General features: G+C 37.5%; 1 long non-coding RNA gene across 4 annotated transcripts; it reads left to right on the top strand.

The window, feature by feature from the left end:
- The first annotated feature begins 1583 nt into the window (after positions 1-1583).
- LOC149631025 (uncharacterized) lies at positions 1584-4662 on the top strand. Of its 4 annotated transcripts, XR_016374038.1 has the most exons (6): positions 1584-3215; positions 3446-3507; positions 3577-3844; positions 3906-4169; positions 4254-4342; positions 4400-4662. It is a non-coding gene; the product is annotated as an uncharacterized LOC149631025 (long non-coding RNA). The 4 variants fall into 4 exon arrangements; XR_016374036.1 differs by having other exon boundaries at positions 3573-4169; XR_016374035.1 differs by having other exon boundaries at positions 3577-4169.
- The last annotated feature ends 8983 nt before the right edge of the window (positions 4663-13645 follow it).

Consider the following 13645-nt stretch of genomic DNA (forward strand, 5'->3'; position numbering starts at 1 on the left):
CTCATCGTTTTAAGCTAGAAAATATGTAATGAATCCAACAATGAGTGACGACTAGCCAAGGGTTAGATTTTGTATACTTACTAATGTCCTGTAATGACCTTCTCTTCTTCGATTGTGCCAGATAGGATGAACCCACCACCTTTTTTTCCTATATTTTCGTTTTTGTCCCGAAAGAACATGATAATACAATTGTATGAGTAATAATTTCTTTTTCAGCAGCAACAAAACTCTCCTTCGCCTAAAAACCGACATTTTGAATGAGGTAGAACACTGTGCAGACGACGCATGAAAATGCATTTTATAAGTCACGTCCACTTGTAACTTTTATTCATTTGAAGCTTGTTTGAAAACGATCCGAGTTTCAGCTTCTCCGTTTTAATTTTTTTGAAGATTTTTCATCTTCTAACAGTAACAAATATCCCGCTTGGTTCTCTCGCGAACTTAGGAAAGCCCTCTCTCGGAAACGATACTTTCATCGCAAATTCAAGAAACGCGGAAGTAAAAATAAAGCCGACTTGGACAATTTTAAAAATCTACGTAAACAATGCCAGAAGCTGCTTGAGCGCGATCGAAGAGTCTACGGGGAAACAATAATTTCAGACCTCGGTCAAAATCCGGTGAAATTATGGGAGTACACGAAATCTCGTCTCAAACCCAGAGAATCACAAATTATCATTGACAACAATAATACGCTAATTACGGATACATTAGAGATAGCCAAACTGTTCAAAGATAAATTTACTGCACCCTTAGTTGCTAATGGCATTGACTATGGCCTAGAAGACTTCCCGTGGGATAGCACCGATAGTATGTCTCAGTTAGAAGATTCGGAAGCGATGGTGATGAAAGCCATAAAACTAATTAAACCAAAGAAATAGGCCGGTATTGACTTTGTTCCGCCGTATGTTATTAAGGGCTGTAGCGGCATCTTTGCGCCTGTCTTGTGTAGAATTTACAACTTAGCTCTTAGAAATGGGGTTTTCCCATCATCATGGAAAACCTCCATTGTTTTACCGGTTTATAAGAAAGGATACAGGGGAGATATCAGCAACTACAGGCCAATCTCATTAATAAATACATACTCAAAGATCTTTGAAACAATTTTGAATGAGGTCTTATATAGCTGGTTCAGGCCATTTCTGGTCGATAGTCAACATGGGTTCTGTAAAGGCAGATCAACCGTTACGGCTTTGGCTTCCTTTATGGATTATACAGCCCCAGTTGTCGCCACTCAGGGGCAGGTAGACGCAATTATGCTGGATTACTCGAAGGCGTTCGATCGTATGGATCATGGATTACTATTGGCCAAGCTAAAACGTTATGGTCTAGGTGGCTCAATGCTTCAACTATTGGCAAGCTATTTATGCAACAGATTAAATGTGGTCAAGGTTAACAGAAAAATCACATAGGTTTGTTATAGAACAAACGTAGGTGTCCCCCAAGGCTCGGCGCTAGGGCCATTATTATTCACTATTTCTATCAATGACTTACCGAGATGTTTGATAAGAAATTCGGAGATATGTACATATGCCGACGATAATAAACTCTATCCACTAATTAGGAACACCGCTGACTGTGCATTACTACACTGAGAGAAATTTCTGTAGTTTGAACAGAAGTATTTTACAATATTGAAATGTAAAAAATATTAACGGAGTTTTTCTGCAGAAATAGAAACACAGTAAAATCGTTTTTACTATTTTACGGAAAACATCTGTATATTTCACTGATTGAACTGGTATTTCTAATTCTAACTGTAAAAATTACACATTCGTTTCTGTAATTTTGGATCCTCAGTTTTGATCGGTGAATTCCACAGAAATGTTTTACAGGGTGACTGCTCGATAGGCATTGCAGGCATTTACTGTATATTTTACAAAAAATATTTTATAGAAGTATCTGTTAATTTTAGCACGAAACTGTGAAAAATACAGCTTTACTTATTTGATTGGTAAAACAGATGCATTCTGTAAATTTTGCAAAAAAATTACACAGAATGACTGTTTTGTAGGTATTGCAGATATTTTCTGTACCTTCATGGTATTATCTGTTAGTTTAAGTCCGAAATTGTGAATATGACAGATTTGCGTATTTGATTGGTAAAACAGATGCCGTTTGTAAATTTTACAGATATTGTGCTACCATGACTTTGTTAACGTTACTAGCAAACTGTGAAAACTACAGTTTATTGGCGATTAAACAAGCAAAGTATGTTCTATGTATAATTTTCAGATACGTGTGTTACCGGAAACCTTTAATAATGCTTCAAAACTGCAAAAACTAAAAGATTTGATTCTTTAATGTTTCATTCACTTTTTCCCCCAACTTTTACGGTACCTATTTTGGGAAAATTACAGGTAAACCCATATAATTTCTACATTAATTTTGACAGACTATTTTCTGTAATTTTTAATTGCTCGCACTTCTTTAACCAATGGTAAACTCAAAAATAATCGACCTCTGTTTGACAGTAAAAATACTAGACCTAATTTTAAAAAGCTCCTATCATTTATGGTTTAACTAATATATAATTTTCGAGTTGCAAATCTTCAAATTCCACCTTGTCGGTTTATGTGTAATAAATATAGCTTTGTGAACGGGTATAGCTTTTAAATATATAGTCTAAACCCAAAGTTTCGACGAGATGCAAATCAATGCATATAATTGAAGTAACAGGTGAAAAATGCATCATTTTTTAGTCAATTTAATTTTTTAACTCATCGTGTAGGGGACTAGACTATACATTTTTGGTTCATGAGATGTTTATATTTAGAGTGCATTTTCTATAAGATTTAGTAAATATTCTACAAATTAGTTAATATTTATATTAGCCCATTTGGTGCCGCGAGATAAAATGTAAGAACTTAATAATGCTAAAAAACGAGTGCACGTGGATTCGAGAGAGTTCACCGGCCCCCACCTTTAGAATGGAAAATAACCGCAACCCCAGGAGGGGGAAATTCTTTGGAAAAAACTAGGAGGCTCCGCTGGGTCAAGAGAGAGACTTGAACCCTTTTTTGTCACTTCCCTCTGGGCTAGAAAGTTTCCATTGTGCGCGGTCGAGTTCGGGTTTTTTTGGACAGGTTCGATATCTACGGTCTCCACGCGGGTAATGCAGGTGTGGTTTTTAGAGCTAGAAATGAAACGCGACTTACTGAGTATTATATAACCTCGTTTACCAGCGCCCATTAAGTGAGATTCCACAATTTGAACAAGTAAGTTAAATACATTTCAGCATTCTGTATGATAAATGATCTAGTTATAAAAGGTGAATTTTGCTGTTTATTTTTAATAGAAGACAATTGAAAATCCATAAATCGGTTACTTATATTTGGAGTTAATTAAACAGTTTTTCTTTAAAAATAAGGAGATAAAGCCTAGATCATTTATATATTGAATTTATTATAGAACCAAAACGCAAATTTATGTTTATGTTTGTTTACAGACTATAATTAATATAGAAATACCACCTTGATTATTGCGTCATAACGAGTGCCAACTAAACAAGTAAGTTATACATATTTGCATTGTTTATATTAAAATAGACCCTAATATTGCAACCCCTTGGCCAGATAGGTTTTTCTTTACTTTTTACGGAAATTCAAATGCCGCTTAAAAAATATCAGCCATTATTGCTTTACATTGGCCCTTAAAGGGAGAATGAAATAGTCAGAACAGGTCAAGTGAAAGTCTAGGAAGCTGAAACCAAAATTTTTTGTCCGTCTTCAAAATGTCGTGAATGATTACACCTAACAACGAGAATTTTACCGTTCTTTGGATTGTATTTCGTTTTAAATATCGAGTATCCAGAAAAAGCGAGCACAGATAAGGAATTAATCCAAAGGTATAAAATCGTCTTTCTCATATTTTCCCCTTATTGTGTATTGAAATCCATGTTAATATAGTTTTTAAAAAGGTAGAAAACCAAAAATCTCACATTGAAAACCTGTTTTTCTGCAAGATTTCTCTTTTTTGGCACTCAGAGTTTGTAGTTAAAAGCTGTTGTTAATTTAATATTAATCATTTAATTATTTTTCCTTTAGATGCACCGCGAAGATTAACCCAGAAAATCGCAAAGGGTGTAAGTCCAAAAATTATGTTTTTGATTAAAAAATATTTTCGAGTTTGGCTGGCTTTGAAGGATTTTAAAGTCATTGTAATTTTTAAAGGTTTGGCCTTTACTTTTATTAAAATTTTGCATATATTAAAAAAAATTTTTTTTTAATTTTTAAAATAATGAATCGTTATCAAAGGGAACTCGTTTTCAAAAATGACTTTTACCGAAATTCACGGAATCAATGAATAAGTTCCCACATCACAGGATATAATCAGGCTACAATCGGTATGTCTTTAATTCTTTGGGTGTAATGTTCTTAGATAAAATTTTTGAATTTTATAGCCCTACAAGTAATAAAAACAATGTTTCTGCAAATATTGGAGACATTAATTTTGCATAGAATGATGCAAATTGAGTTAACGTGCAAAACAGTGATTTTGATCTGACATTTCTGTGAAATTTACAGGTTCAACACTGAATAATTCTGTTAAATATATCATATCATCTGTTTAAAGTACTGATATTGAACGCACCCCAAAAAAGTAATATACAAATGTTTCTGTTTAATCATCAGATTTTTAACACCAATAAAACGATGGACTTTACACGGGTTTCTGTAATTATTACACATTTTAAAAGCTGACATATACTGTTATTTCTGAAAAAACCACAGGCATTAGTTTTAGATCAGAACAGTTATTTCTGAGAATTTTACAGATTTTGAAAGCAGATCTATACAGTTATTTCTGTAAAAACCACAGTACTTAATTCCACATAAAAACAGTTATATCTGTAAATAATGCAGATTTTCAAAACCGATTTACACAGTTATTTCTGTAAAAACCACAGACCATTATATCAGATCAAAACAGTTTTTCTGTAAGAATTACAGATTTTCAATACAGATCAAAACTGTTGTATTCATAGTTATTTCTGTAAAAACTACAGAATATGGTTACAGTTTTAACTTGTAAAATTGACATAAAAACTTCTGTTTTGGAGAAAAACGAATAACCTATAATTTTTACAGAACCGTTCTGAAAATCGAGAAAACCGTAGTTGCTGTTATTTTTACTGATATTTTCTGGCATCACGTGCTGCCAGAAGTTTTCTGTTTTTTTCACTGAACATATTTTTCTCAGTGTACTGGATGATCTACATTGATGGTCGATACTTTACTTAGGCTACTTCGAGCCGACAGAGAACTTGAAAACACAGCACCAGATTTGTACGAACATTTTCAATGTGGTGGATTTTCTGTTTAGCTTCGAGACGAGAATCCTTTTGGTAGAATTGCTGTTGACCAAACGACTTAGGAAACCGGCAACAAAGATACTCAGACGGCGGGTGGAACACGTGGTTTCAGTCTTAAAGCCGGCACAGTGTCCAAGTACTATCTAACCTCGGAACACAGAGCATGGTCTTTAAGACAGTTAAGAGAGCAAATTTCAGGTCAAAGAGCTAATTTCTCTCATCGTGATTTGCATAAAACAATGATTAAGAGGGATGAAGAAGACGCTCGATCAATTTGCGAACTATTAGAGAACAGCTGTACCTACCCTTTTCACCAAGACCCTTCCGATATCGTAAGTTTATCCACCGGAGCACTCGCGTCTCCAGCTGTAAGCCAAGACCTTCTGAATGCTCATGATAAAGGTGAAGAGTCGTACAAAAACTTTCAAGAAAATCGAATCCAACATGGCAGGGATTTTCATGACCCAATCAAAAAGCTTCAACTTAAAACATTCTCAAATATGAAGACTCATTCAATGAAAGGCAAGAACAAGGAAGTAATTTTGAAAGCTGATCAAAGGCTCTTTGCCAACATGATATTAGTAGCAGAAAACCGTAAGCTAGACATGCATGAGGTATTTTGTCAGCCACTTGGTCCTATACCTTGGACGCTTGCTAACGCTGATGGGTCGCTTAAAAAAACTAACAAAGCGGCTTTTGCAAAATTTCTGGAGAACAAAGTGGCCCCAACGGAAATTATTCGTGGCTCAAGTGCCACTTTGATCGATGCGATTGCGATGGCAATAATTCAGAGATTGCACGGCGAAAACAACATTTTGAAGAACTTTCTACGCAAATTTTTGGACAGATGCTCAAAGTTGCCACAGACAGTGATCGTATTGATGTGGTGTTTGATGTTTTCAAAGAAACTTCAATAAAATCTGCAGAGCGTGCAAATCGAGGCTCTGGTGATGGAGTTATTTTTCATGAAATAAGACCTGGTCACAAAATTAAAAACTGGAGAAGATTTTTAACGTGCGGTGAAAGCAAGACTAATCTAATATCCTTCCTTGAAAAATATTGGAAAACACAAGAAGTGAGAGATAAACTTGGAGCCAAAACTATGATGGTGTCATGCAACGTTATATGTACGAAACTTAAGAAAGATAGTTGTGAAGAACTTCGCGAATTGGAGTCAAACCAAGAAGAAGCAGACACAAGATTAATTTTTCACGCAAAACACGCAGAGAAGAACTACCCGACCATTATAATAGCATCAGACGACAATGACGTCCTCATTTTATGCCTAGCGTTTAGTTCCAAAATTTCACGTAACATTTATGTTAGGAGAGGCATGAAGGATAAAGTAAGAATCATTGTCGTAGGAAAACTTGCTGCAGCTTTAGGATCAGATACGTGGGACGCACTTATAGGGTTTCATAGCCGGACTGGTTGCGACACAGTGAGCGCCCTCTCAGGTCAAGGAAACCTCAAAGCGTTCAAGTGCATATCTCAAGATGCAAGTATCAGGCAAGAAGTATCGGATCTAGGTTTAAAGTGGGAGCTTACTGAAACACCCATGGCCTCAATTGAAGCGTTAACTTGCCAAATTTACTGCTCCAAAACCAAGTTCGTTCATGCTAACGCTTTACGACATCAAATGTTCCGCGCCAAGAAATTAAACATTGAATCGGGACAAATACCTCTTTGCAAAGACACCCTTCACCAGCTCACGTTACGCGCTAATTATCAAGCTGCAATTTGGCAGCGAAGTTTAATTGGCTCTCCTGATATACCAGACCCGGCTGCAGGCCATGGATGGAAACTTAGCGACAAGGGACAACTAGAAATAAATTGGATGGTTGGCCTCCCAGCTCCGGAAGCTGTATCAAATTTAATGTCGTCCCCTAGACTGCGCTTGCATTTTAAACAAGCTGAAATGCACAGCCGCATGCAAACTTCAAGAATGCTCTAATATGGAGATAGAAGAACCTTTGTGTACTCTACCTAATGAAGACTCTGATGAAAGCGATGACGATTAATTTTTATTATGCACATATGTATAGAGAATAAAGTGACTTAAAAGTTTTTAATACTTGAACTAATTTATATGCACGTATAAGGACCTATATTTCCATTCAGTACGAAATAGAATTCCATTTCAATGCAACAACTGATTACTAATTTAAGTATGTTTGAGACCTCCCATGTTGAATTATAGGTTATTTTGCTGATTTCTGAAGAATTTGTGGAAAAAACAATTTGCCCCTGTATTAAATTGCTGATAAATTATTACGTATCTTTAATAAACGTTCAAAATTTAGATCATGTGAAAGCTAGAAGACCATTGAAACACACCGTACTCCAGAAAAAAATTAATAGTGAATATTAAGCACGTCGCGTTGCAGAAATCGACTCAAATAATGATGCAAAATGTCTATTTTTCAATTTGATGGCAAACCGCTGGTTTTACATAAATTACTCTCAAACCAAGATATTTAGCCATATATATAATCTATCGAATAAAATTAGTTTCATTGTAATCGGATCCATAGGTCAAACGTAATAGCCGTTTAAAGAAAGGCGCGCGACGCCATCTTGGATCGGCCGCCATCTTGTATAGCTGGGCGACCGAGATTGCTATCACGCGTTTTCACCATCCCCACGTGACCCCCTAACTAAAAATCATAAACATTTCTGGTCCCCCGATTGATACTCGAATTTCCTCTGTCTCTCTTGGAACAGGCCCAAGGGTGTATAGATTCGGGACTAGTCGATGTCGATCAACTACTCAGGCAAGTGGCGTTTAATTTAAGAGGTTCCGCGATTGATTGGTGGAGCCTTTGTAAGACTCACGTCCACACCTGGGACGAATTTAAAAGCCGGTTCATTGGCATGTTCGGCGAAACGCGAAACAAGGAAGAACTTAAAGCACCGAGAACAGAAGGAAGTAGAATCGGTTAGGGGCTTCGCCTTGATCATCGCCGGAATGTGCCGAATGATTGACCCCAAAGTTGCGGAATGGAAGGTTGCTGAGAGAGTTCGCAAAGCTCTAAATCCTTATATACGGGAAAAGATGAAATTACCGGAGGATTCGCGAGATATAACGGTCGAACTATTAGTCTCGGAAGTTTCGCGGGTGGAAGCAATTATAGCGGAACAAAAACTATACTCCAAAAGAATGGGAAAAGGACATACTCCACCTTCTTATGTTAATTTCCCGCCTATACCGGCAGCACCCACGATTAACCAGTCGACTTCGTTATCGCGTGCCGTGCCTTCAAACGGAGCATCTTCGCAACCCGAAAGTAACAATAACACTCAGAATCCTTCACAAAAGCCATTCCGCCAAAGGCCCAAGTGTGCGTACTGCCGCTTTTTCGGGCATACCGAAGACCAATGCCAGAAGAAAATGCGCCGCGAGGAACAGGGGGGTAACAACCACCAACCGTCGAGAGACGTGCATCAGCGAAACCACCAGGCAAACGAGAGACCATTTTCGGGAAACGGCATGAGAAGCCGACCATAAAGGGGAGGCCGCCTTCCAGAATACGACTCCCTACTTAACCACAACATTGCTTGTTGCGACTGTAAGTCAACCTTCTTTCTGTAATTTGCCTGGCACGGATACGTATGTAAAAATTAAACTCGGTAGCGCGTGGAGTGGTATAGCGCTGGTCGACAGTGGCGCCCTCCGAATTTCGTTAATGGTAACGTCCGTGTGGGACAAATTATCGCAGGAAGGTTATTACTCTGAACCATATGTCGGAACTTTAAAATTAGGGGACTTTTCCATTACCAATCACGGAGCAATTATTCGTGTTAAGGTACCTGTATATATTGAAAATAATATTTTTGTGCATGAATTTCTTGTTGTACCATATTTGTGTGTTGCGGTTATTCTCGGGTCCGATTTTATAAGAATGCATAGAATAGCTCTTTCTGCCCACATGGGAGAATGCGGAATATCTAAACCCGATGAAAGAATACGTTCTGTGTGGTTACCCTTCTCCCCAGGCCTGGCCGCTTATTTTAAAGATTTACTTACCGATAACGAGATACCGGCCGATAGTTCGAAATACGCGATACCCCCCACCGGTCAGACAACCCTTTCGAGTGACGGTTCCCCGCGCTCGCCTCTGACTCGAGCTTTCCTTACCGCGTTTCACCCGTGCGTGCGAAAGTCATACAAACAAAAGTACGCGAAATGTTAGAGGCGAAGGTCATTGAACCCTCTAACTCGGATTGGCGCTCATCAAGCGTTCTTATCCCCAAGAAAGAAGTTTAAAAGCCTGATCTAACGGACCAAGCCTGCCTAAAATTGACCCCGACTTCAGCTTTTGCGTCGACTTTAGGGGAGTAAATGCCAAAACCAAAAAAGACGCCTATCCAATGCCGACGGTAAATCTGGTGCTAGAGAAATTGCAGGGCGCTAGCGTTTTCACCACTTTGGATATGAAGAGCGGCTTTTGGCAAATTCCGTTGGCTGAAAAGGATTAGGAAAAAACGGCTTTTGCCTGTTCCGAAGGATTTTACCACTTCAACGTAGTGCCCTTCGGTTTAACCAATGCACCTGCCACGTTTTAACGATGCATGAAGTTAGTTCTCGGTCAAACGATAGGTCAAAATCTCACAAAAACGGCGGGGAACTTTTTCGATGACCTCGTGGTTTTTTCAAAAGACCCAGAGAGCCACATCAGCGACCTTAGCAACGTTCTTGAGAGATTCCGTGCCGCTGGACTCACGGTCAATCCGGAGAAAAGCAAATTTGCTCGCCGCGAAATTAAATTCCTGGGTCACGTGGTTTCGGCAAAGGGTGTGTCTATGGACCCTGAGAAAATTCGTACGGTGACCGATTACCCCGTTCCAAAAAACGACAAGGATCTGGCTAGATTCCTTGGTATCTCGAGCTGGTACAGGCGATTTATCCAGTCTTTCTCTAAGATCGCTGAGCCGCTAAATCGCTTGCGTCGTCAAGACATTCCGTGGGAGTGGACCGCAGATTGCCTAAATGCTTTCCAAACATTAAAAGACAACCTTACTTCGGCGCCCATTCTGGGCTTCCCCGACTTCAATCTCCCCTTCACCGTACGCACAGACGCTAGTCAGGAAGGTTTAGGTGCCGTTTTGGCGCAAGAGATTAACGGACAGGAGGTAGTCATAGCCTTTGCCAGCAAAACATTAGAGAATAGAGAACAGAATTACAGCGTGACAGAACTTGAACTATATCCTGTCAAATGGGCTCTAGAAAAATGGCGACAGTATTTAGAAGGACAGAACTTTCAAGTAATAACCGATCACTCCGCCCTGGTTTGGCTCTTTCCAAAATCCTTAATCAAATTTTGAACCTGGATGTGTTTCAAATTATTTTAGACTACATTCGATTCTACTATGGTTAAGATGTAGGCGACGATCAGGATACTCTTAAAAATAAACTATCGCGACAACCCTCAAATCTTATTTTGAATTGACGGATAATTGTATCGAAGCCAATCTGCCACCATGGAGCAATATTTTGCACCACCGACTTGGGTTTAAAATGACGGTTACCGGTGGCCATTCCTAAAATTCCGTCACGATTCAAACGATGTACATTTAAATTAAAATATTAGTTGATATATTTTTCAGTAGATAGTTGGTCGATATTGATATTGGCCAATCGGTTTTTAATAAAACGGTTCAAAACCTTTAGGAAAAGATTAGTTTTGAAATGAGTTAAATTCTAATTTTACATATATGGCCTAATTCTAATTTCACATATATGATGCTAATTAATTTATTGTACATAATTAATTTTTTGCCTTAGCAAAATTTATACTGAATTTTATATACATTAAATCCATTTCGGTTTTAAAAACTATATTGCGTGCATCATTTTCCAATAAAAAAGCTAAAACTATCAAATTAAAACTAAAGTTAAATTTGAAAATTTATTACAACTTAATTTTAAAAATCCAATGCTTTAAAACATATTACATATATAAACCAATACCATAGTTATATGGAAGATCATTACGCTTTTTTTTTTAGAATTTTACAGAAAAGCCAAGTCACGATATTTTTGATACGAACAAAGATGTTTAATAATGATAGAGTCAAAGAATATTGGTTATTAATTAGGAAAAGGACTTAATTTATAACATAATTGTTCAATTGGCGATTGAATTAGAACAAAAAGGCAGGCTTGGCTCTACATGGGATCTCAGAACCTTTTATGGCGGAAAGGGCACGAGGCGAGGCTTGGCCCATTTTTGTATATGTTAATGTTTTTCATAGGATCTCACTTCTTTTTGTAGACCCTCTCGTTATATTAAAGCAAGACCCTCTCGTTGTACTTCGTATGCCAATATAATTGCTAACGCTTGTCCATATTTACTCTGAATAACCTCTTTCGACCCCTAGAGAATATACAAAAAAGATAGTACGCTATATCCTAAAATAAGAAAGTAGCATCAGTTACGACCTTTACGTCCTTTCAACAAGAACACACACTATTTCGGGTCGCTAAAATAAAGTATAACGGGAATAAGGTATAATAACGAACTGGAGTAAAATATCACTGGAATAGTGTATAACGTCGTATTTGAAAACTGGAATAAGGTATAACTGTCCAATACTGGAATAAAGTATAACTGGACTAGCCTATAACCACGAAATTCTATACCGGAATAAGGTATAACCGGATTAATGTATAATGGACGTACGTATAACGCCAAGTTTGACCACTGGAATAGCGTAAACCGGAATAATATATACTGGACGTAAGTATAACGCCAAGTCTCACAACTGGAATAGCGTAAACCGGACTAATATATACTGGACGTAAGTATAACGCCAAGTCTCACAACTGGAATAACGTATAACTATCGTAGACTCTGTATAAAATTTTAATTGAAAACCCCATAATACCAAATTAAAAACAATGGTAAAAAATAAAAACAACTGCAGTTACGGGTTGAAAGTCCTGTAAGCTGCTGAGGCGAGGGTCCTGCAATATGGGCACTTCCTATTTTGCACATCATTATTCATGATCCTGTCTTTACATCTTTCGCAGGCGCAAGTATGGCCACATGGAACAAACACAGTACTTCTTCTATTTACCATGCATACCGTGCACAAATTGCCTATTTCTGGGACCTGGATTCGACCGACGGCTGAGGCCGGATCTGGGTCAACTCCGGGTACCTGGTATAGAACTGGAACGATGGCCGGGGCTGGATCGACATCAAGTACCGGCGCTAGACCGGGGGGTGGGGCAAGAACTGGACGAATAGGGTTGGCCGCAGCTGGATGGACTAGACCGATGTTTGGTAGGATTTTACTTTACCTACCTAACCCAACCAACACTTGATTCTGACTAATTAGGCCACGGGGAGTTCGGAAAAAATAGTGAAAAAATTCTTAACCCGCCGCAAGTTGGTTAAAAAATTTTTTGAAAATTTGAAAATTGCATGTACTTACCGCCATTAAGACCGCTACGCGCCTAAACGCATTCTGCCCTCGATCTTGAAAAACTACCCGGGGGGGGGTAAATATAATAATAAGGACTCGCGACGGAATTCAAGGAGCACATACTGCGGAAATATAGCTATGAAATTTTAAACACCCACTGAAACAATTAGAATTCTCATACCAGGATAGAAAAATATTTGAAGCGAGCTCCAATTTTAAAAATAAACAACGATATTTTGCTAAATTGCGTAGATTATTTCGGAAGTAAATAAAGATAAACAATAATATTTTGGAAAAGGCATAATATTATTTGGGAAGTAAATGAAGATAAACAATAATAATTTGGAAAAGGCGTAACATTATTTGGGAAGTAAATGAAGATAAACCACAATATTTTGGAAAAGGCGTAACATTATTTGGGAAGTAAATGAAGATACACAATAATATTTTGGAAAAGGCATAATATTATTTGGGAAATAAATGAAGATAAACCACAATATTTTGGAAAAGGCGTAACATTAATTGGGAAATAAATGAAGATAAACAATAATATTTTGGAAAAGGCATAATATTATTTGGGAAATAAATGAAGATAAACCACAATATTTTGGAAAAGGCGTAACATTATTTGGGAAGTAAATGAAGATAAACCACAATATTTTGGGAAAGGCGTAACATTATTTGGGAAGTAAATGAAGATAAACCACAATATTTTGGAAAAGGCGTAACATTATTTGGGAAATAAATGAAGATAAACAATAATATTTTGGAAAAGGCATAATATTATTTGGGAAATAAATGAAGATAAACCACAATATTTTGGAAAAGGCGTAACATTATTTGGGAAGTAAATGAAGATAAACCACAATATTTTGGGAAAGGCGTAACATTATTTGGGAAGTA

Source organism: Phalangium opilio, unplaced genomic scaffold (genome assembly GCF_054372755.1).
Source record: "Phalangium opilio isolate 3A_F unplaced genomic scaffold, DU_Popi_V2 ptg000101l_1, whole genome shotgun sequence".
Lineage (NCBI taxonomy): Eukaryota > Metazoa > Arthropoda > Arachnida > Opiliones > Phalangiidae > Phalangium > Phalangium opilio.